This window comes from Rhinopithecus roxellana, chromosome 8 (genome assembly GCF_007565055.1).
Source record: "Rhinopithecus roxellana isolate Shanxi Qingling chromosome 8, ASM756505v1, whole genome shotgun sequence".
Lineage (NCBI taxonomy): Eukaryota > Metazoa > Chordata > Mammalia > Primates > Cercopithecidae > Rhinopithecus > Rhinopithecus roxellana.
Genome location: NC_044556.1, coordinates 7,815,848 through 7,841,089, shown reverse-complemented (window position 1 = coordinate 7,841,089; position 25,242 = coordinate 7,815,848). Strand labels below are relative to the sequence as shown.

Below are 25,242 nucleotides of genomic sequence, written 5' to 3'. Positions count from 1 at the left end.
GCAACATAGTGAAACCCGTCTCTACAAAAAATAAATAACTAAGCATGCATGGTGGCATGCACCTGTAGTCCCAGATACGTGGGAAGCTGAGGCAGGAGGATTGCTTGAGTCCGGGAGTTAAAGAACAGCCTGGACAACACAACAAGACCCTGTCTCTACAAAAAATAAAAAATTAGCCTGGTGTGTTGGTGTGCACCTGTGGTCCCAGCCACTCGGGAGGCTGAGGTGGGAGGATCGCTTGAGCTCAGGAGGTGGAGGCTGCAGTGAGCTGCGATGGTACCACTGCACTCCAGCCTGGTGGATGGAGTGAGACCTCATCTCAAAAAACAAAACAAAACAAAAACAAATGAACAAAAACCAGAGAGGCACAAGGTGGCATTGCCAAAAGAACAAACAGGCCAATGGGACGGATAGGTAGGTAGTCCGTATTTTATATGACCCATATAAAATGGTCCACTAGCCGGGAGTAGTGGCTCACGCCTGTAATCCCAACACTTTGGGAGGCCGAGGTGGGCAGATCACCTGAGATCAGGAGTTCAAGACCAGCCTGGCCAACATGGTGAAACCCCATCTCTACTAAAAATACAAAAATTAGCCAGGCGTGGTGGTGGGTGCTGTAATCCCAGCTGCTTGGAAGGGTGAGGCAGGAGGATTGCTTGACCCCAGGAGGCAGAGGTTGCAGTGAGCCGAGATCGCACCTCTGCACTCTAGCCTGGGTGACAGAGCAGGACTCCATCAGAAGGAAGGAAAGAAAGAGAGAGAGAGAGACAGAAAGACAGGAAGACGGAAGGAAGGAAGGAAGGAGGGAGGGAGGGAGGGAGGGAGGGGAGGGAGGGAAGAGAGAGAAAGAAAGAAAGAAGGAAAGAGAGAGGAAAGAGACCACACATCTGATAACTCTTTCACTTAACATAGCCTGCGGGTGCCCTCCGAGCCACCACTGCACATCACCCATCCTAGAAATGCAACGTGGCCTAACCACACCTCTGTAGGCAGATTTGAGATGGTTCCAGTGTGGAGGCATTCACAGTTCTGCCATCAGAACAAGGATAAGGATATAGGTAGACATCTTTGCCCATGTGTCCAACAAGGTCTTTACAGTAAATTCCTAGGTACAGAATCGTCACATCAGCAGGTAACACATTCTCGGTTCCGACGATGCCACCACCTTTTCTTCCCAAAATGTTGACCAGGGACCCTCTGTTATCTGTGCCGGAGAGGCCCCCATTCCGCAGATCCTAGAAGACACTGGGCGTCATCAGGCTTCCATCCGTGACAGTCCAAGGGGCCAGGGTGGAATCTTGTTATTGGTGCATTTGTTGTTGTTGTTTGTTAAAGCTGGACAACTCCGCCGGGCATGGTGGTTCACACCTATCATATCAGCACTTTGGAGGCCAAGGTGGGTGGATTGCTTGAGTCTAAGAGTTTGAGACCAGCCTGGACAACATAGTGAGACCCCATCTCTAAAAAAAAATACAAACATTAGCCAGGCATGGTGCCATGCACCTGTAATCCCAGCTACTGGGGAGGTTGAGGCAGGAGGATCGGTTGAGCTCAGGAGGTCAAGGCTGCAGTGAGCTGTGATCATACCACTGTACTCCAGCCTGGGTGACAGAGCGAGACCCTGTCTCAAAAATTAAAAAGCCAAAGTGAACATCTCTTTTTAGGGTTGGGGGTTTGTTTCCTTGTGTGAATTGTGGGTTCACGTCCTTTACCATCTTTCCACTGTCCGAGGAGGGCTGTCTGCTCCTGGAAAACCTTCCAGTACTTTCTGCTTATGGCTGAGACTTGGCTCCTGGGCTGTCTCTCTGAAGCTCTTCCTGGGGCCCATTGTGGGGCTGCGTCCTTAGGGATTTAGCTTCTCCTTTGCTCCCATGATCTCAGCTAAGTGGGTGTGGAGATGCCCATTTTACAGATGGAAGAGCTGAGGTTTGCAGGTGCCACTTCCCCAGTGAACATAGGCCCCATCCACATATGACTAGAAAGGGAAGTTTCCTTCCTGACCTGAGGCCCAGTCAAGCTCTGCGTGTCTCCCCGTGCCTGACTGTCATCGTCCGTTTCGTGTTGCTATAAAGGAATAGAGCGGAGGCTGAGGGATTTATCAAGCAAAGAAGTTTATCTGGTTCACAGTTCTGCAGACCATACAAGCATGCTGCCAGCATCTGCTGGGCTTCTGGTGAGGCCTCAGGAAGCTTCCACTCATAGCAGAAGGTGATGGGGGAGCAGGCATCTCATATGGCCAGAGAGGGAGCCACAGAAAGGAGGGAGGAGGTACCAGGCTCTTTTTAACAACCAGGTTGTCCGTGAACTAACAGAGTGGGAACTCACTCATTCCTGAGGGGAGAGCACCAAGCTATTCATGAGGCATCCACCCCCACAACCCAAATGCCGCCCACCCAGCCTCATCTCCAACACTGGGGGTCACATTTCAACGTGAGATCCGGAGGCACCAACATCGGCCCCGTGTCACTGACCTTGCTCAGTGCTGTGCTGCCGGATTCTGGGATTTTGTGGTTATTTTTGTTGCCATTGTTCTAGTGTGGTGGTTCTCAGCTGGGGCTGATCCTGCTCCCCAGGGGACACTGGGAGATGTCTGGTGACATTTGTGGTTTATCGTGACTGGGGGATGGATGATGTCTGGGGACATCTGTGGTTATCCTGATGGTGGCTGTTGGCATGGAGTGGGTGGAGGCCAGGGATGCTGCTCAGCACCCTGCAGTGCCCAGGACGGCTCCACCCCAGAGAACAGTCTGGCCACAGTGTCCACAGTGCTAAGAGGAGAGACCCTATTTAGTATAATAGCAATAAATTATCATTGCTTGCAATAAATTACCATTGCTTGCACTTTTTGTTTAAGAATGGGGATGATTGCCCTCTGTTGTGTAGCGGTTGCTGCCCCAGAGTTATGCTGCATCCTTTGTGGAACTGGACCCCAGCAGGTGCCTCATGCTGGGGCCTCTCCCATCGCTGAGTTGTGTGTGTGTGTGTGCACACCTGTGTGTATATGCATGTGTGCATTTGTGTTTGTGTGTGCCTGCTTGTATGTGTGTGTGCTTCTGTGTATATGTGTGTGCTTCTGTATGTGTGTGAGTTTGTGTGTATATGTGTGTAAATATGTATATGTGTATATGTTTTTGTGCATATATCTATATGTGTATATTTGTATTTGTATATTTGTAAATGTATGTATATGGGTATATTGTGCATATATTAGTGCACATGAGTGTGTGTGTGCACTTGTGTGTATATTTGTGTGTATTCGCGTATGTGTATATATTTGTGTGTATATGTGTATGTGCATGTGTATATACATGTATGTATATGTGTATGTGTATGATTTGTGTGTATATGTATGTGTATATGTGTATATATAGGTATATGTGTATGTGTGTATGTGTATATATGTGTGTATGTACATGTGTGTATGTGTATATGTGTGTGTCTATGTGTGTATATGTGCATGTGTATGTGTGTGCATGTGTATATGTGTATATGTGCACGTGTGTGTATGTGTGTCTGTGTATGTGTGTGCATGTGTGTCTATGTGCATGTGTGTATGTATGATGTATGTGTATGTGTGTATATGTGTATATGTGTGTGCATGTGTATGTATATGCCTATATATGTGTATATGTGCACGTGTATGTGTGTATGTGCACGTGTGTATATGTGTGTATATGTACATGTGTATGTACGTGTGTATATGTACATGTGTATGTACGTCTGTATATGTATGTATATGTGTGTATATGCACGTATGTGTGTATGTGTGTATATATGTATGTGCATATGTGTGTGCATGTGTATGTGTGCATGTCTATGTGTATGTGCATGTGTATTTGTGTATGTATATGTTTATGTGTGTATCTGTACGTGTGTGTATATGTGCACATGTGTGTATGTGGTATATGTGGTATATGTGTATATATGTGTGTTTATGTCTATGTATGTATATGTGTATGTGCACGTGTATATGTATGTATGTCTATAATGGGTGTATGTGCACGTGTATGTATGTATATCTGTATATATGTGTATGTGTATATATGTGTTTGCATGTGTATATGTGTGTATGTCTATATATGTGTGTATGTGTGCATGTGTGTGTATATGTGTGTATGTAAGTGTGCATGGGTATATGTGTGTATTATTGTATGTGTGTATATATGTGCATGTGTGTATATGAGCATGTGTATGTGTGTATGTATATGTATATGTGCATGTGTATATATGTGTGTGTATATGTATGTGTGTGTGTGTATGTGTATATATGTGTGTGTGCATGTGTATATGTATGTGTATGTGTGTATGTGTATGTATGTGTGTGTGCATGTGTATATGTATGTGTGTGTGTATGTGTATATATGTGTGTGCATGTGTATATGTATATGTGTGTATGTGTATATATGTGTGTGCATGTGTATATGTGTGTATATGTGCGTGTGTGTGTATGTATATGTGTGTATGTGTATATGTGTGTGTGCGAGTGTATATGTATGTCTCTATATGTGTGTGTGTGCACGTGTGTGTATGTGTGCTCGCATGCTTGTGACTGTTTTTGGGTGGCTGGAGTGCCTGGTGAGGTGCATTTTCCAGGAAGGCTTTGTGAACGCCCTACTTCCTGAGTTCCTGCCGAATGGAAACGCCCTTCTCTCCCTTCCATGCCTGAGTGCGTCCTGCCCGGGAACAGATGGGTGACTTCCCCATTGCCCAGCTGACGTTGCCCTGCCCCCACGGAGTCTAGTGCTCTGAAGAGGACACTTGTGACCTTTTAGGCCTCATCCTAGACCACAAGACAGCAAGTTTTTCCTGTAAAAGGCCAAAGAGTTGCTGTTTTCGGCCCCGTGGACCAGACAGTCTCTGGCTCCACCACTCAGATCCACATCTGTAGCATAGACGCATCAAAGGCAGTGCTTAAGTAGGATACGACAGAGGACACGGCCCAGCACAGTGGCCCATGCCTGCAATCCCAGCACTCTGGGAGGCCGAGGTGGGAGGATCACTTGAGCTCAGGAGTTCAAGACCAGCCTGGGCAAAATGGCAAAAAAAAAAAAAAAAAAAAGCAAAAATTAGCCTGTGTGATGGTGTGCACCTGCAGTCCCAGCTACTCAGGAGGCTGAGGCAGGAGGGTCGCTTGAGCCCGGGAGGTGGAGGCTGTGTGAGCTATGATTGCACCATGGCACTCCAGCCTGGGTGACAGAGTGAGACCCTCTCTCGCACACACACACACAAAATCGAGGACAACTGAGAAGCAATAAACCTGCAGATGGAGAAGGTGTGTTTTGGAGAAGCATCACTACAGAAATGATCACGGTCAAACCAGTGACTTAAACTCAAGATGCTTCTAGAGCAGGGGTCAGCCAGCAAGGGCCCATGATGGACAGTGTGGGTTTTTTGTTATTGTTTTTGTGTTTTTGTTTTTATTTTTGAGACCGAGTCCTACTCTGTTGCCCAGGCTGGGGTGCAGTGGCGCAATCTCGGCTCGCTGGAATCTCCGCCTTCTGGATTCAAGCGATTCTCCTGCCTCAGCCTCTCGAGTAGCTGAGACTACAGGTGTGTGCCACCACACCTGGCTGTTTTGTAATTTTAGTAGACACGGGGTTTCACCATTGTTGGTCAAGCTGTTCTTGAACTCCTGACCTCAAATGATCCGCCTGCCTCGGCCTCCCAAAGTGCTGGGATTACAGGCTGGAGCCACCATGCCCAGCAACAGTGTGTTCTTTGTAAATAAAGTTTTATTGGCACCCACCATGCCCACTCATTGAGAAATCGTCCACAACGGCTCTCCTGCCTCTGCGGCTGAGTTGAGCAGTTGCAACAGAGACCATCTGACCCACAAAGGCAGAGAAGTTTGCTCTCTGGCCTTTTATAGGAAAATGTTGCCAACCCCGGCCTCACAACCTCTATCCAGTCCTTTAGTGGTGGGGGTGGAAGGGGAAGGAGGTGTCCCCCGACCATCGCCGTGGCCCAAATTCTGGTCTGCTGTCTCAGACCCTTCCCCCGGAGCCAGGCTGAGCCACCTCTTAGGACTTTGTGTGGGTTTCGTGGAGCTGCTCTTACAAGGTTCTCAGACCCGGCCGTTTAGACACCGCAGGTGCATTCTCTCTCTGTTCTGGAGGCCGGAAGTCCAAGGCCAAGGTGTAGGCAGGGCTGGGTTCTTCCGAAGCCAGGAGGGAGAATCTGTTCCAGGGCCACTCCTGGCTCCTGGTGGTGGCTGGAGATGCTTGGCCTTCCCTGGCTTGTGGAAGTGACACCCCCAATCTCTGCCTTGTCTCCCCAATCTCTTATCTATGCAGCATTCTCTCTCCTGTGTGCATCTGTGTCCAAATATCTCCTTTATTTATTTGATTGATTGATGGATGGATTTGTTGATTGATTTTTGAGACAGAGTCTCGCTCTGTCACCCAGGCTGGAGTGCGGTGGCGCGGTCTCGGCTCACTGCAACCTCCGCCTCCCGGGTTCAAGCGATTCTCCTGCCTCAGCCTCTTGAGTAGCTGGGACTACAGGTACATGCCACCACGCCCGGCTAATTTTTGTTTTTTTAGTAGAGATGGGATAGAGTCTCTCTATGTCACCCAGGCTGGAGTGCCATGGCACAGTCATGGCTCACTGCAGCCTGGACCTCCTAGGGCTGAAGCTGTCCTCCCACTCAGCCTCCCAAGTAGCTCGTTCACAGCCACGTGCCACCACACTCAGCTAATTTTTACATTTTTTTTGCAGAGACAAGATCTTGCTATGTTATCCAGGCTGGTCTCGTGCTCCTAGACCCAAAGGATTCTCCCACCTTGGTCTTCCCAAAGCACTGAGATTACAGGTGTGAACCACCGTACCCAGCCTCAATTTATTTATTTTACTTATTTATTTCATTTTATTTATTTATTTTTTTTTTGAGACAGAGTCTCTCTCTGTCGCCCAGGCTGGAGTGCAGTGGTGAGATCTCAGTTCACTGCAACCTTCGCCTCCCAGGCTCACATGATTCTCCTGCCCCAACCTCCCAAGTAGCTGGGATTACAGGTGCCCGCCACCACATCCGGCTAATTTTTGTATTTTTTAGTAGAAACAGGGTTTCGACACGCTGGCCAGGCTGGTCTCGAATTCCTGACCTCAGGTGATCCACCTGCCTTGGTCTCCCGAAGTGCTGGGATTACAGGCGTGAGCCACCACGCCCAGCCTTTAATTTCCTTTAAAGTCAGAAGAGTACCATCCACCTGTCTCATATTTATTCTTCCGCCAACATGGTCATAAAGTAGTATTTTCTATGGATGGGGAATGGCAGATGTCATAATGAGACGCTGAAGGCGTCCCCTCCACCCTGAACAGATCCCGCTTACCGCTGAGACTACCTCCGGCCCCAGTAAGGGGCTAAAACTCTCCACAAAGCAGCCAAGGCCTCTTTTTTTTTTGCTCTGTCACCCAGGCTGGAGGGCAGTGGTGCGATTTTGGCTCAATGCCACTTCCACATCCTAGGTTCAAGCAATTCTCCTGCATCAGCCTCCTAAGCAGCTGGGATTACAGGTGCACACCACCATGCCCGCCTAATTTTTGTTTTTAGTAGAGTGGGGGGTTTCACCATGCTGGCCAGGCTGGTCTCGAACTCCTGACCTCGGGTGACCCACCCACCTCGGCCTCCCAAAGTGCTGGGATTACAAGTGTAAGCTACTGCGCCTGGCCTCAAGGCCATCTTTGACTCGACTCTGGCCTGGCTCCGGCCACCGGGCCCCCTGCCCCTGCACTCTTCCACACCCACGTCCCAGCTCTGAACTCAGGGTGCTGCCCCCGCCCAGGCCTCTGCACACAGTCAGCCCCCACAGCCTTTCCAACTCCACATCCGCACCCGCACCCGCACCACCCCTCTGGGCTAGGACCTTGTCTCTGCCATGACATCTCTCTTTATTCCTTTTTTCCTCCTTAATTGAAATGTAATTCACATACTATAGAACTCGTCCATTGAAGTGATGCAATTTAATGTTTTCAGTATATTCGCAGGATTGGGCAACCATTACCACTATCAGACCAGGACATTCCTTCCCCTCAAAGGAAACCCCAACCCCATTAGCGGTCACTTTCTATCCCCTCCCCCAGCTACCGGCACCCACGCATCCACTTCCAGCCTCTGTGGTGGGCCTGTCCTGGACATTTCATAGAAATGGAATCACACGGCTGGGCGCGGTGGCTCACGCCTGTAATCCCCGCATTTTGGGAGGCCGAGGCAGGCAGATCACCTGAGGTCAGGAGTTCGAGACCAGCCTGGCCAACATGGTGAAACCCTGTCTCTACTAAAAATACAAAAATTAGCCGGGCATGGTGGCGCACGCCTGTAGTCCCAGCTACTCGGGAGGCTGAGGCAGGAGGATCCCTTGAACCCGGGAGGCGGAGCTTGCAGTGAGCTGAAATTGTGCCACTGCACTCCAGCCTGGGTGATTGAGTGAGACTCCGTCTCAAAAAAAAAGAAATGGGATCACACACTGCATGGCCTTTTATGTCTGGCTTCTCTCACTGAGCGTGACGTCCTCAAGGTGCATCCATGCCGTGGCCTGTGTCCGAGCCTCCTTCCTTTGATGGCTGAATACTGTTCCGTTAAACAAATGGACCACATTGTGCTTATCCATTCATCCGTTGACGGGCATTTGGGCTGTTTGCAGTTTTGCCTGTTATGACTCATGCATCTGTGAACTTTCCTATACAAGTTTCTGTGTAAACCTAACTTTCATTTCTCTTGGACAGGTACTTAGGCCTGGAATTGCTGGGTCACATGAAAACTGTGTTTAACCTTTTGAGGAACTGCCAGTCCTTAACTTCAGAGGCTGTTCATCTCCACAGCTCAGGGTTCTGCAGACACAGCCTGGGCATGTGTCAAATCTGGCCCTCTGCTTGTTTTTACAAATAAAGTTTTATTGGCACATGGCCCCACCCACTCATTTACATATAATCCACAACTGCTTTCTCACTACTTGGGCAGAGATAAACAGTGTCCACAGAGACCTTCTGGCCCCCAGATTCAAAGTGTCTACTCTCTGATTGTTTACAGAAAAGGTGTGCTCATGATCTACCACCTGTGAAATCCAAGGTAATTGGCTGTTTGTGGGTCTTAATCCCTCCTTAAAAGTAAAATAAAAATAAATAAATAAAATAAAAAGAATGCTTCCTTTCCCCTCACACTCTGCACAGAAAACTCCGTAAGGGTGGAATTTGATCTCTTAATTTTTAAATTGTTGTTTTCTACTATCATTTATCTATTTATTTTTAATTTTAATTTTTTTTTTTTTTTTTTTTTTTTTGCAGCGTCTCACTCTGTTGCTTAGGCTGGAGTGCAGTGGTGCAATCTTGGCTCACTGCAACCTCCGCCTCCCCAGTTCAAGCAATTCTCCTGCCTCACCCTCCCGAGTAGCTGGGATTACAGGTGCCCGCTACCACGCCCAGCTAATTTTTATATTTTTAGTAGAGACAGGGTTTCACCATGTTGGCCAGGCTGGTCTCCAACTCCTGACCCCAGATGATCCACCTGCCCCAGCCTCCCAGAGTGCTGGGATTACAGGCGTGAGCCACCACGCCCGGCCTCTACCATAGTGTAAAATGTTTGTACACATCATTCCGCCCATCCCCCACAGAAGCACTGAGGACATTAGACTCCTACGCTTCCTGTAGGACCCAGGGCTGGCCTCACACAGGCTCCACCCTGAGCTGCTGGTAACTGTCACCTGAAGTCTTAAGTGCCCTGTGCCCAACACACCCCAGACCACTTAATCAGGTTATTCCAGGTGGGACGGGCCTGCCCCAGTGATTGCAGGGTTTAGGAACCCTGGGCGAACTGGTTCCTAATCCTAAATTTCTGCAGTTCTCATGGATTCAGTCCTGGAGGGAAGGAACCAACCGACCCTTCCTTCGATGCAAACAGCTTTGGTTTTTGTTTTGTTTTTGTTTTTGTTTCTGAGATGGAGTCTCTCTCTATTGCCCAGGCTATGGTACAATGGCGTGATCTTGGCTTACTGCAACCTCCGCCTCTCGGATTCAAGCGATTCTCTTGCCTCACCCTCCCAAGTAGCTGGAATTACAGGCGTGTGCCACCACGTCCAGCTAATTTTTGTATTTTTTTTAGTAGAGACGGGGTTTCACCATGTGGGCCAGGCTGGTCTCGAGCTCCTGACCTCGTGATCCACCCGCCTCAGCCTCCCACAGCACTGGGATGACAGGCATGAGCCACTGCTCCCAGCCTGATCTTTTAATTTTTAAGTTGTTGTTTTCTACTATCATTTATTTATTTATTTTTATTTTTTATTTTAATTTAACTTTTTGTTTTAGACAGAGTCTCACTGTGTCACCCAGGCTGGAGTGCAGTGGTGTGATCTCGGCTCACTACAACCTCTGCCTTCCCGATTCAAGCGATTCTCCTGCCTCAGCCTCCCGAGTAGCTGGGATTATAGGCGTATGCCACCACGTCCAGCTTTTTGTGTTTTTTTAGTAGAGACCGGGTTTCACCATGTGGGCCAGGCTGGTTTCGATCTCCTGACCTCGTGATCTACCCGCCTCAGCCTCCCAACATGCTGGGATGACAGGTGTGAGCCACTGTGCCTGGCACAGCTGTGGTTTTTGAGCCTGCAGGGCGCACGCATTGTGTGAGGGTTGTACGTGTGTTTTCTGCTTTTCCCATGTAGTCTGAGCCCGTGATTCCAACAGGAAGGCGTCATCCTCTCCACCTCAGGGTCTTCCGTTGTCACGGCTACAGGGAAACACAGAAGCTCCGCTGATATTTTATTGTATTTATTTCATTTCGTTCCATTTCGAGAAAGGGTCTCACTATGTTGACCACGGTGGTCTCAACCTCCTAGTCTCGAGTGGTCCTCCTGCCTCAGCCTCCCAAAGTGCTGGGATTGCAGGCATGAGCCACTGCATCTGGCCTGATTCTTTTTTTTTTTTTTTTTTTAATGACCAATGTATTATTTCCTAGGGTGCCATGCAAATTACTACAGATTGCAGGGCTTTAAATAAAAGACATTTTATAACAGTCTCCTCTCCCAGTTCTGGAGGCCAAAAGTCTGAGATCAAGGTGTCTGCAGGGCTGGGCTCCCTCCAGAGACTCCAGGGGCAGGGTCCTTCCTGCTTCTCCCAGCTTCTGGGGGCTCTTTGGCTTGTGGCCGTGTCACTCCAGTCTCTGCCTCCATCCCCACACAGCCATGTCCTCTCCTCTGTGTCTCTAAATCTCTCCTTCTTGGTGTTTGTTTGTTTTGAGACAGAGTGGAGCTCTGCCACCCAGGCTGGAGTGCAGTGGCACCATCTTGGCTCACTGCAGCCTCCACCTCTTGGGTTCAAGCAATTCTCATGCCTCAGCCTCCCAAGTAGCTGGGACTACAGGCACACACCACCATACCTGGCTAACGTTTGTATTTTTGGTAGAGATGGGGTTTCACCATGTTGGCCAGGCTGGTCTCGAACTCCTGGCCTGAAGCGATCCTCCTGCCTTGGCCTCCCAGAATTCTGGGTTTACAGGTGTGAGCCACCGAGCTCGGCCTGTGTCTCTCCTTCTTAAAAGGACACCAGTCATTGGATTTAAGGCCCACCGTACAAACAGGATGATGATTTCATCCCAAGATCCCTATCATCTTCCATCTGCAGAGACCCTATCTCTGAGAAGGTTGCATGCTGAGCTTCCAGGAGGATGTGAGCTTTTGCTGGACACTATTCAACCCACTGCATTCAATACATATGCTTTTTCTTGAGTTGAAAATTACCTACACTTAAACAGGGGCCCGCCCTTACACACACGAACGCCATTCTCATTTGGCTAACCATCCTTTGATTTTTCCTTGCTGTTTCCCCCACCCTACCCAACCCCCAAATACCGCCTTCACCGTCTCCTCCATTCCCAGATTTGCAGTGCTGCTTGTGTTGTTTATGGATGAGCTTCAGGTCCTCTCTGGACCAAGGAGGCTTGGGTGGGAAGGTTTAAATAACTAGACAGTTGACACTTAGGCTAAAAATTCACTTAAAATGAGCCCACTGAAGGGTTCAAAAGTGTGACCTGGGCTGGGCGTGGTGGCTCGTGCCCGTCATCCCAGCACTTTGGGAAGCCGAGGTGGACAGATCACTTGAGGTCAGGAATTCAAGACCAGCCTGACCAACATGGCGAAAGCCCATCTCTACTAAAAATTCCAAAATTAGCCAGGCGTGGTGGTGCACACCTGCAGTTCCAGCTACTATAGGGAGACTGAGGCAGGAGAATCACTTGAACCCAGGAGTCAGAGGTTGCAGTGAACCAAGATCGTGCCACTGCACTCCAGCCTGGGCGACAGAAATGAAACCTATCTCAAAACAAAACAAAAAAGTGTGACCTCTGTAATGCTTGGGAGTGGTTCTCTTGGGATCCTGAGTAGAGTGTGGGGACATTTCTGGTAGTCACAACTACGGGGTGCTCCCAACATGGAGTGGGTGGAGGCCAGGGACGCTGCTCAGCACCCTACAGTGCCGAGGACGGCCCCAGCCCCGAGAACGATCCAGCCCCAATGTCCAGAATACAGAGTGGGAGAGTCCTGGGTTCATTATTTGAAAAATACTGAATCTGCCCCTTGCTCACACTGGACACTGGAAAATAAACTCCGATGGGGCCAATGGTGTAAACCAGGGGGACCCCCAGCTCCTGGGATTCTCCCCTCTCTCTCCCCACTCAGGGTGTGGATTTCAGTGTGTGCAGCCTCCTGGGAACTCAGCAGAGTCTCTTGGGGGTCTGTGGAATCCCCTGAGATTCCAGTGTAGCCTGGGAGTGATTCTGCCCCCACCACCAGGTTACACTCGGTAATGTCTAGGGGCATCTGCTCCTGGCATGGAGTGCGTGGAGGTCAGGGACGCTGCTCAGCACCCTGCAGTGCCCAGGACGGCCCCACCCCAGAGAACGATCCAGCCCCAATGTCCAGAATACAGAGCAGGAGAGACCTGTGTTCATTATTTGAAAAATATTGGGCTGGGCGCGGTGGCTCACACCTGTAATCCCAGAACTTTGGGAGGCCAAGGCGGGCAGATCACGAAGTCAGGAGATCGAGACCATCCTGGCCAACATGGTGAAACCCCGTCTCTACTAAAATACAAAAAATCAGCCGGGCGTGATAGCGGGCGCCTATAGTCCCAGCTGCTCGGAAGGCTGAGGCAGGAGAATGGCGTGAACCCGGGAGGCGGAGCTTGCAGTGAGCCGAGATCACACCACTGCACTCCAGCCTGGGTGACAGAGACTCTGTCTCAAAAAAAAAAAAGAAAGAAAGAAAGAAAAATATTGAATCTGTCTCTTGCTCACACTGGACACCAGAATAAACTCCCAATGGGGCCAATGGTGAAAACCAGAGGGACCGCAGCTCCTGGGACTCACCTCCTCTCTCTCTCCCCACTCAGGGTGTGGATTTCAATGTGTGCAGCCTCCTGGGAACTCAGCAGGGCAGAGGATCCTGAGACGCAGAGTCTCTTGGGGGTCTGTGGAATCCCCTAAGATTCCAGCGTAGCCTGGGAGTGATTCTGCCTCCGCTACCAGGGTACACTCAGTAATGTCTGGGGGCATCTGCTCCTGGCATGGAGTGCACGGAGGTCAGGGATGCTGCTCAGCACCCTGCAGTGCCCAGGACGGCCCCACCCCAGAGAAGGATCTGGCCCCACTGTCCACAGTGCCCAGGGGGAAAATCCCTGTTGTAGGTATTGAAAGAGTGTAGCTTTCAGCTGAACAGAAATCATGAGTGTTAGTCATTTAAAAGAAAAGGAAAAGGGGCGGGGTGAGGTGGCTCACGCCTGTAATCCCAGCACTTTGGGAGGCTGAGGCAGGAGAATCGCTTGAACCCGGGAGGCAGAGGTTGCAGTGAGCCGAGATGGCGCCACTGCAATCCAGCCTGGGTGACAGAGCCAGACTCCGTCTCAAAAAAAAAAAAAAAGAAAAGTAAAAGGAACCCGCTGTAGATGTGTGTTCCTGGGGCTGAGCAGGTGGGGACCCCGGCAGCTCCCGGGCTGCGGTGACTCAGGGCTCTGGCTCCGTGTGAACCTGCAAATCCCAAGGGTGTTACTGCAAACCCCTGAGTGGGTGGAGGGCATGAATGCCTGCCCCCGACCCCAGTTTCTTTCTGAGAAGCAGAATGCAGAGAAACTTCTCAGAGAAATGTCGGAGGAAGGGGATTACCCGCTGGTCTCCCAGAAGAGCTGTCGAAGCTCAGAAACAGGGTTTCCTGTTTCTCGGGTCGACCCGGGGCAGCTGCCTGTGCTGGGCACTTTGCTGTCAGGCGCTTTTCAGAGTGCAAAGAAGAGAAAGAAGCCAGCATCGTTTCTTTTTTTTTTAAACAGAGTTTTGCCCTTGTCGCCCAGGCTGGAGTACATTGGTGCAATCTCGGCTCACTGCAACCTCTGCCTCCCGGGTTCAGGCGATTCTCCTGCCTCAGTCTCCTAAGTAGCTGGGATCACAGGCGCCCGCCGCCACGCCCGGCTAATTTTTTTTTTATATATATATTTTTAGTAGAGACGGGGTTTCACCATGTTGGCCAGACTGGTCTTAAACTCCTGACCTCAGGTGATCCACCCGCCTCGGCCTCCCAAAGTGCTGGGATTACAGGCGTGAGCCACCGCGCCCGGCTAACCAGTGTCATTTGTATCCTCCTGAGAGAGGCTCTTGTGGGGACTGTGTGTCCAAGAGTGCTGAGAGCCGGGAAGGTCAAGGACCCAGGCTGGGGTGCAGAGAGGAAGGGACAGGAGGAGGGCAGGACCCTTCCTGGGCACAGAAGGGCAGTGGTGCTGATGGAACCACAACTGTGACAGGACCTAACCGAGGTCTCCCCAGGGCACCGTGGATATTGGGGCCTGGGGTGGGACCGACCTGGGCACTGCAGGGTGCTGACAGCGTCCCTGGCCTCCACCCACTCCATGCCAGGAGCACCCCCCGTTGTGACAACCACAGATGTCCCGAGACATTGCCCAGTGTCCTCTGGGAGCAGAGTCATCCTGGTTGAGCCCCCCTGGGTTATGGGATTCCACAGACCCCCAAGAGACTCTGCGTCCCATGATCCTCTGCCCTGCTGAGGTCCCAGGAGGCTGCACACAATGAAATCCACACCCTGCCGGGTGCGGTGGCTCACGCCTGTAATCCCAGCACTTTGGGAGGCCAAGGCGGGCGGATCACGAGGTCAGGAGATCAAGACTATCCTGGCTAACACGGTGAAACCCCGTCTCTACTAAAAATACAAAAAATTAGCCGGGCGTAGTGGCGGGCGCCTGCAGTCCCAGCTACTCGGGAGGCTGAGGCAGGAGAATGGCGTGAACCCAGGAGGCGGAACTTGCAGTGAGCTGAGATCCGGCCACTGCACTCCAGCCTGGGCGACAGAGCGAGACCCCGTCTCAAAAAAAAAAAAAAAGAAATCCACACCCTGAGTGGGGAGGGAGAGAGGAGGAGAATCCCAGGAGCTGGGGTCCCCCTGGTTTACACTGTCTGCCCCATTGGGAGCTTATTCTGGTGCCTACTGTGAACAGAAATTGCACTCAATTGTTTTCCCAAATTTTTTTTTTTTTTTGAGACGGTCTCTCTCTGTCTCCCAGGCTGGAGTACAGTGGTGCGATCTCTGTTCACTGCAACCTCCACCTCCCAGGTTCAGGCAGTTCTCCTGCCTCAGTCTCCTGAGTACCTGGGATTACAGGCGTGCACCACCACGCCTGGCTAATTTTTGTATTTTTAGTAGAGATGGAGTCTCCTCATGTTGGACAGGCTGGTCTCAAACTCCTGACATCAAGTGATCCACCTACCTCGGCCTCCCAAAGTACTGGGATGACAGGTGTGAGCCACCGCGCCCAGCCTTTTCCCAAATAATGAATTCAGGGTCTCCCCTGGGCCTTGTGGACATCAGGGCTGGATCCTTCTCTGGAGTAGGGCCGTCCTGGGCAACACAGCATCTGTCCACCCCATGCCAGGAGCACCCCCAAGTCAGAACAACCACAATGTCCCCAGCCACCACCCAGGGTCCCCTGGGGGCAGGGCCACTCCCAGGTGAGAATCACTGCCTCGAGGGAAGGGCTAGGTGGGACACAGAAATAAGGTGTGGAGCTACGGGGGTCCTGCTTGGGCCCTCTAAGGCAGGTCGGACCTCCTCTCCTGAGAATCAACCCTGGGGGCCGTTGGGAGACACACCTGTGGGATGGGGTGATGTGGGGGTCCAAGGCGGTCCCCTCCTTCCTGCCACCAGCCAGGCGTCGTGGTGGGTGCCCGGCCAGGCCAGGCCCTGAGCACACTGAGGGGGCACAAGGGACAGGCTGGGGTTGTACTGCAACCCCCACCATCGTTCATGGAGTCCGTATTTGCAAATTCACCGGCTTGATGGTGTGTATTTGTGAACCCCAAATCAATGCCTGGGGCACTTTTCCCTCTCATCCTGGGACACGCGCAGAGAGACAGAAATTTGTTGTGGGAGTGCGTTCCCTGAGCGGAGGCCACGCTCCGCCCTCCCATTTCCCCTCCCAGGTGAACGGCGTCCTCATTACTGTCAAGCGAGAGCCTTGGGGTTTGCGTTTTTCTGGGGTTTTTTTGGTGATTTTGCTGTTTGCAGTGGTCCCAGGCATCGTGCTGAGGCCCCTTCTCGTCTCCCTCCGGGCCTCGTGCAGGAACCGGTAGGTGAGAGAAGCTTCGCTTGGGCAGGAGTGAGAGAGCAGCTGCCCCGTTCAACACTCGGGTCATTGACAGGCATTCAGGAAGGCGCCTTTGGGCCGGGCGCATGGCTCACGCCTGTCATCCCAGCACTTCGGGAGGCTGAGGCAGGCGGATCATCTGAGGTCGGGAGTTCAAGACCAGCCTGGTCAACATGGCGAAACCCTGTCTCTACTAAAAATACAAAAATCAGCCAGGCGCAGTGGCTCACGCCTGTCATCCCAGCACTTTGGGAGGCTGAGGCGGGCAGATCACAAGATCAAGAGATTGAGACGAGCCTGGCCAACATGGTGAAACCCCCATCTCTACTAAAAATACAAAAATCAGCTGGGCGCGGTGGCTCACACCTGTCATCCCAGCACTTTAGGAGGCCGAGGCGGGCAGATCACCTGAGGTCGGAAGTTCGAGACCAGCCTGGCCAACATGGTGAAACCCCATCTCTACTAAAAATACAAAATTAGCCAGGCATGGTGGTGCATACCTGTAATCCCAGCTACTCGGGAGGCTGAGGTAGGAGAATAGCTTGAACCCGGGAGGCGGAAGTTGCAGTGAGCTGAGATCATGCCACTGCACTGCACTCCAGCCTGGCGACAGAGTGAGACTCCATCTCAAAAAAAAAAAAAAAGAAGGCGTCTTTGAAAGGAAATACACAGCCTGGGCGTAGGGGCTCACACCTGGAATCCCAATGCTTTGGGAGGCTGAGGCGGGGGAATCCCTTGAGCCCAGAAGTTCAAGACCAGCCTGGACGGGCCACATAGCGAGACCTCGTCTCTACAAAAAATACAAAAATTAGCCAGGCGCGGTGGCTCATGCCTATAATCCCAGCACTTTGGGAGGCCGAGGTGGGTGGATCTTGAGGTCAAGAGATCAAGACCAGCCTGACCAACATGGAGAAGCCCCATCTCTACTAAAAATACAAAATTAGCTGGGCGTGGTGGCGCATGCCTGTAATCCCAGCTACTTGGGAGGCTGAGGCAGGAGAATCACTTGAACCCGGGAGGCAGAGGTTGCCATGAGCTGAGATCTCGTCACTGCACTCCAGTCTGGATGACAGACTGAGGCTCGGTCTCAAAAAAACATATAAATAAATAAATACAAAAATTAGGCCAGGCGCAACGGCTCATGCCTGTAATCCCAGCTACTTGGGAGGCTGAGACAGGAGAATCTCCTGAACCCGGGAGACGAAGGTTGCAGTGAGCCGAGATCTGCCATTGTACTCCAGACTGGACAACAAGAGTCAAACTCCATCTTGGGGGAAAAAAAAAAATAGCCAGATATGGTGGCAGGTGCCTGTAATCCCAGCTACTCTGGAGGCCAAGGCAGGAGAATCACTTGAGCCCAGGAGACTGACACTGCAGCGAGCTGAGATTGCGCCATTGCACTCCAGCCTGGGCAACGGAGTGAGACCCTGTCTCCAAAAAAAAAAAAAAAAAAAAAGAAGCACACACAGAACAAGGTCATGTATTGATCAGATATTGATCAGATAAAGCAAAGGAAAGTTTTCTGAAACTCAAAGGAAACTAACCCTGCAAAAATATTCTCTAGGAGCAATGATTCGTATTCGCAAACCCAGTTTTTGTGGTGACTTCACAGAACAGAACTACCACAAATACTGAGAATCAAATCAACTGCGTATATATCTCTCTTGTGTGTGTGTGTGTGTGTGTGTGTGTGTGTGTGTGTATCTTCTTTGTGACTATGAAAGGAATATTACTGGCCGGGCGCGGTGGCTCACACTTGTAATCCCAGCACTTTGGGAGGCCAAGGTGGGGGGATCACTTGAGGTCAGGAGTTTGAGACTAGCCTGACCAACAGGGTGAAACCCCGTCTCTACTAAAAATACCAAAAATAGCTAAGCGTGGTGGTCGGCCGCCCGTAATCCCAGCTACTTGGGAGACTGAGACAGAAGAATTGCTTGAGCCCTGAAGGCAGAGGTTGCAGTGAAATGAGATCGCGCCACCGCACTCCAGCCTGGGTGACAAAATGACACCTGTCTCAAAAAATAAAATAAAAAGGAAAGAAAGAGAGAAAGAGAGAGAAAGAAGAAAGAAAGAGAGAGAAACAAAGAAAGAAAAACAAAGAAAGAAACAAAGAAAGAAAGAGAAGGAAAGAGAAAGACAGAGAGAAAGAAAGAGAGAGGAAGGAAGAGAAAGTTACATAACTTCATTTTACAGAATCTGAGAATCACATAAGGAGAGGAAAAGCATCCATAATCCCAGTGCTTTATCCTTTCCCCAGACATCTACATACACACTCTTATTTTTAAAAATTGAGGTTCTATACACGGTTTGATCATCTGCCTTTAAAACCTTTTTTGCTGGCCAGGTGCAGTGGCACATACCTGTCATCCCAGCACTTTAGGAGGCCAAGGTGGGAGGATGGCTTGAGCCCAGGAGTTTGAGACCGGCCTGGGCAACATGGCAAAACCCTGTCTCTACAAGAATAAAAATTAGCTGGGTGTGGTGGCATGTGCCTGTAGTCTCAGCTACTCAGGAGGCTAAGGAGGGAGAATCACTTGAGCCCAGGAGGTTGAGGCTGCAGTGAGCTGTGATCATGCCATTGCACTCCAGCCTGGGTAAGAGACCCTATCTCAAAAAAAAAAAAGGACATGGTGCCCATCAGATCAGTGGCAAGGATAATGAAAATAATACAGTGTGCTGATGAAAAGTGATATTTCCAGTCACCTAAAAGTAAGCCTGAAAGGCTGGGTGCAGGTGGCTCACGCCTGTAATCCCAGCTCTTTCCGAGGTCAAGGTGGGCGGATCACGAGGTCAGGAGATCGAGACCATCCTGGCTAACACAGTGAAACCCCGTCTCTACTAAAAATACAAAAAATTACCCAGGCGTGGTGGCCCCTGCCTGTAGTCCCAACTACTTGGGAGGCTGAGGCAGGAGAATCGCTTGTACCCGGGAGGCAGAGGTTGCAGTGAGCTGAGATCGCTCTACTGCACTCCAGCCTGGGTGACAGAGCAAGACTCCATCTCAAAGAAAAAAAAAGTGAGCCTGAGAGGGAAATGCACCGAGTCACCCATCAGAATGAGGAGCTGTGGTTCCCTGGTCAAGGGCCATGGCCTGGGACGGGGTCAAAGTCCTGTGGGTTCTGAGGCTGCCCCGGGGCTGCAGTGAGGTGGCCCCAGCACCCTCGGTCACTGTCCTGATTTTATGGATCAGGAGTTGAGGTCACACCGGGCTGGCCTGGGCACGTCGCACTTACTCAGAGTTTGTGACGGGTCAGAAGTCTAATTTCCCGTCTTTCTCTATCACGGTCCTGGAACCGTGCTGCAACTCCATTGGCTGACCTGGCTGGGTGGAGGCTTCTGTGAGTGCAGGCGCCTTTGGGCAGGAGGGAGGAAAGTTCCTGCAGCCCCTCGTTTCTTGAGTTGGTGCATGTTTACTACCAGGACCTTGCTTTAGATGCCGGACTGGGTGGAGGCTCTTGCTCCTGCGTGCATGTGTGTGTGAACGTGTGTGTCTGTGCATGTGTGTGTGTGCGTGCACTTGTGTGTCTATGTGTGTGCATGTGCATGTCTGTGTGTGCACGTGTCTGTGTGTGCATGCAAATGTATGTGCATGTGTGTCGTGTGTACACGTGTGTCTGTGTGTGCGTGTGTCTGTGTGCGTGTGTGTGCGTGTGTCTGTGCGTGTGTACAGTGCACGTGTGAGCGTGCGTGTGTGCGTGTGAGAGCGTGCGTGTGTGCATGTGTGTGCGTGTCTGTGTGTGTATGATGTGTGTGCGTGTGTGCATGCAAATGTGTGTGCATGTGTGTGTTTTGTGTACACGTGCGTGTCTGTGTGTGCGTGTGTGTACAGTGCACGTGCGTGCACGTGCATGTGTGCGTGTGAGTGTGCGTGTATGCATGTGTGTGTGTGTCTGTGTGTGTGCATGTGTGTGAGTATGCATGCGTGTGTGCGTGCGTGTGTGTGTGTGTAGAGGTGGGAGGGGAGGCAGCCCCCTGGATGTCTCTAGGTCACTAAGAGGTCAGGGATCTCACATGGAGTGATTCTGTCCCCCAGGGGACCCTGGGCTGTGTCTGGGGACATTTGTGGCCAACACATCTGTGGGTGCTCCTGGCATGGAGCAGGTGGAGGCCAGGGGTGCTGCTCAGCACCCTGCAGAGCCCAGGATGGTCCCTCCCCAGAGAACAATCTGGTGCTGGTGTCCGTAATGCTGGGTGGGGGGAGAGACCCTGGCTTAGGAGAAGGTGACCCCAGTCACCGCCTTCCTACAGCTGAGACCCGGGAGCCTCCGGAAAAGGCAGGACTCGGCCTCCCCAGCTGGGCTGAAGGGGAGGCTTCCCGCCGACTTCAGCTTCCTTGGTCTGGGATGCAGCCCCGGGGCGCAGGGCTGCTGAGAAAGTGTCCTGTGTGCGTGGCCCCGACTCCAGCCCAGGACAGCAGCCGTGCGGCTCTTCTTTGTGTCGGTGGAAAAAAACCCATTGGTGTGTGGAAACAGCAAATGTTTCTGAAGGAAGAGGGGCTGGGCCTGCTTCGGAGACCACAGGGGCCCTTCAGGGCAGGAGGGAAACAGCCTCGGCCACGTGAACCCGGCCCAGCCTGGCCTCGAGCAGCTCAGGAGGTTGGGCCTGGGTTGGGCCCGGTGCAGGGGGCGTCTGCTGACCTCGCCGGGCAAGCCCACTACAGGGTGAGCCTCGCTACGCAGGACGGGGCCTCCCCTATCGCTGACAGTGCTGCAGCTCCTGGCTTCTCCCAGTGGGACCGGCGGCTCAGCAGCAGAGCAGTGGTGGCCTAACCGGGAGACACAGAACCGGGCATCTGGGCTCACTGTGCGCAAGTTCCAGCCCCATGACCTCGGCTGGTGTAGACGCTCAGCAAGGCAGGGGCCTCTGCCTGCCTCGGGCCTCCTTGTCCACAAAATAGGAGGCTGCCGCGAAGCTGAAGGAGGCAGATCGCTGCCAGCCTCTCCCTCCAGGCCTTAGTGGGAGTCAGGAAAGACCACAGAAGGTGGTCCCCGTGGCCCTGTCACGACCCGTGCGCTCTGCATCAGAGACGGATGCAGGACCCGGCTGTATCCAGGGTCTGGCTTGGAGCAGAGGAATCTGTTCTATGGAAAACCGCAGCTCCAAAGGCCCCAGTCCTACCCCCGACCCGCCCAACCCCGGAGACCAGTCACGGGGGCATGGAGCCGTCCTTTTCTTCCTATTTGACCTCCTGGCCCTGGGCGGCTCACATGAGACCCCCGGCCTTCCTGCCCCCTGTATACCTGTCACTTCCTCCATGCGGGGTTAATTGGTTTGTTCCCAGTTTCCACTTTCCACCTCTCCCTTTGCCTGGCACGTGGCTTACATCAAAGTAGAAATCAGAGATGGAAAAACACCAAAGTATGCCATGGGAAGGCTCCGTGCCTGGATATTTTGTTTTTCTTGCACTGGTGTGTCTGATGGACTGGACTCTGAGTGTGAGGTTAGGGCTTCCTTGTTCTGAAATGGAGTAACACAAGTTTCTAGAAAGATAATCTACCCAGTTGCCCTGCAAGAGAAACATACAGGTCTTTTCCGTGTGGGTCGGTGGTAAACAATAAAGCTGATTCTGCCCCCGTTTTCTCCGGAGGGCGCGGCCGTTTCGAAGCCCCATGCCTCATTTTTGGGGACAGCAATGTTGTCCTCCAATAAAAGCTGGAGGTAGCTCTGTGAGTTCCTTGTAAGTAAAAAATATGTAACCATGCTTTTCTCTTTCTCTATCCTTTTTTAAACAGGGTGTAGAGCAAGCCGTGATTCCTGAGGAAACTAAACAAGGTATGTGGCATTTTCTCTTACTTCATGAGCTTGGAATCTCTTGTTTTTTAGAAAAAGGAACAAACAAGCCCTAGTCTTTTATGTGTGCCTGACACACTGGGAGGTTGAGTCATCCCATAAAAGGGCTCTGGGCTTGGAGCCAGGAAATCTGAGTTCAAATCCCAGATCCCCTTTTACCAGCTCTGCCCCGTTTGGGTGAGTTCCGGTCAACTGTCTGCGGAGGAGATGACGTTCACCATTTTGCAGGAAGGTTGCAAAGATTAAACAAGGATATAGATACAAAAATATAAAAATGGCCGGGGGCAGTGGCTCACGCCTGTCATCCCAGCACTTTGGGAGGCCAAGGCAGGCGGGTCACCTGAGGTCAGGCGTTAGAGACCAGCTTGGCCAACATGGCGAAACTCCATCTCTACCAAAAATACAAAAATTAGGTGGGCATGGTGGCGGGTGCCTGTAATCCCAGCTACTCCGGAGGCTGAGGCAGGAGAATCGCTTGAACCCAGCAGACGGAGGTTGCAGTGAGCCGAGATCACGCCGCTGTGCACTAGCTGGGGCGATAGAGTGAGACTCTGTCTCAAAAAATATATGTATAACATATATTTTATAACAGTGTATATAACATTTATAACATTTATAATATCTATTACATGTATAACATATATTTTATAACATATATAACATATAACATTTATAACACATATATTATATATAACATATATATTTTATACACACATACACATATATATATGTATACACAGTGGCGTGCACCTGTAGTCCCAGCTACTTAGGAGGCTGAGGCAAGAGGATTGCTTGAACCCAGGAGTTCGAGGTTGCAGTGAGCTATGATCACACCACTGCACTCCAGCGTAGGTGATAGAGCAAGACCCGATCTCTTAAAAATTATATATATATGTATATATACGTATATATGTGTACGTATGTATACTTACGTACGTATATATGTATATGTGTACGTATGTATACTTACGTACGTATATATGTATATGTGTACGTATGTATACTTACGTACGTATATATGTATATGTGTACGTATGTATACTTACGTACGTATATATGTATATGTGTACGTATGTATACTTACGTACGTATATGTATATGTGTACGTATGTACTTACGTACGTATATGTATGTGTACGTATGTATACTTACGTACGTATATATGTATATGTGTACGTATGTATACTTACGTACGTATATATGTATATGTGTACGTATGTATACTTACGTACGTATATATGTATATGTGTACGTATGTATACTTACGTACGTATATATGTATATGTGTACGTATGTATACTTACGTACGTATATATGTATATGTGTACGTATGTATACTTACGTACGTATATATGTATATGTGTACGTATGTATACTTACGTACGTATATATGTATATGTGTACGTATGTATACTTACGTACGTATATATGTATATGTGTACGTATGTATACTTACGTACGTATATATGTATATGTGTACGTATGTATACTTACGTACGTATATATGTATATGTGTACGTATGTATACTTACGTACGTATATATGTATATGTGTACGTATGTATACTTACGTACGTATATATGTATATGTGTACGTATGTATACTTACGTACGTATATATGTATATGTGTACGTATGTATACTTACGTACGTATATATGTATATGTGTACGTATGTATACTTACGTACGTACATATATGTATGTGTACATATATATACATGTATATATATACACTTGTGTGTATATATGTGTGTGTATATATACGTATATATACACGTATATATACATACCCAGTGTGGTGGCTCGTGCGTGTATACGTATATATACATACCCAGTGTGGTGGCTCGTGCGTATAATCCTAGCATTTTGGGAGGCTGAGGCGGAAGGATCACTTGAGCCCAGGAGGTAGAGGCTACTGTGAGCTGTCACTGAGATTGCACCCTTGGACTCCACACTGGGCAACAGAGTGAGACCAGGTATCTAAAATAAAGAAAAGAAAAAAAAAATATATATATACACACACACATATATAATATGCATATATAATATATGCTCAACACCATGCTGGCATCTAAGTCAGTATCTAAGAGATGTGAGTGGAACCTGAAACCACAGCTGATCTGTTTCATTCGTGTTTTTCTAGGAATTTGTCTGTTTCACGTAGGTGACCTAACTGGGTGTCACACACCGGTTGATAATACCACGGTATTCTCTGATAATGCTTTTTATTTCCATAAGGTTGGTCGTCATGTGTCCCCCTTTCGTTTCATTTCTGCGCGTAGTTATTTGCATCTTATTTCCTTTTTTTTTTTTTTTTTTTTTTGGTTTTGCTTTTGGTCAGCCTCGCTAGAGGTTTGTCAAGAAGCAACTTTTGGTTTCGACAACTCACCAGTTTTTCTCATCTCTGTCTCGCTCATCGCTGCTCTGATCTTTACAGTTTCCTTCCTCCTGCCGGCTTGGGGCTGCTTTAGTTCTTCCTTTTCTGGCTCCTTAAGGCAGCAGTCCTCAACCTTTTTGGTACCAGGGGGTGGATTCGTGGAAGGCAGTTTCTCCACGGACGCTGGGGGAGCCGGGAGGAGGGTTTGGGGGCGATTCAAACGCATTACTTTTATTGTGCACTTTATTTCTGTTATTATTATATTGTAATATATAATAAAATAATTCCACAATTCACCATAATGAGGGATCAGTGGGAGCCCGGAGCTTGTTTCCTACACTAGATGGTCCCTGGGCTGGGTGCGGTGGCTCACGCCTGTCATCCCAGCACTTTGGGAGGCTGAGGCGGGCGGATCCCTTGAGGTCAGGAGTTCGAGACAAGCCTGGCCAACA

At 50.2% G+C, this 25,242-nt stretch overlaps 1 protein-coding gene across 2 annotated transcripts in view; it reads left to right on the top strand.

The window, feature by feature from the left end:
* GNG7 (G protein subunit gamma 7) overlaps window positions 1-25,242 on the top strand; it is a 211,360-nt gene that overhangs the window by 144,470 nt on the left and 41,648 nt on the right. For both annotated transcript variants that reach the window (XM_030936686.1, XM_030936687.1), the window contains exon 3: window positions 22,356-22,395. The gene's annotated coding sequence lies outside the window, so the exon portion shown is untranslated. The remainder of the gene's footprint in view (window positions 1-22,355; window positions 22,396-25,242) is intronic.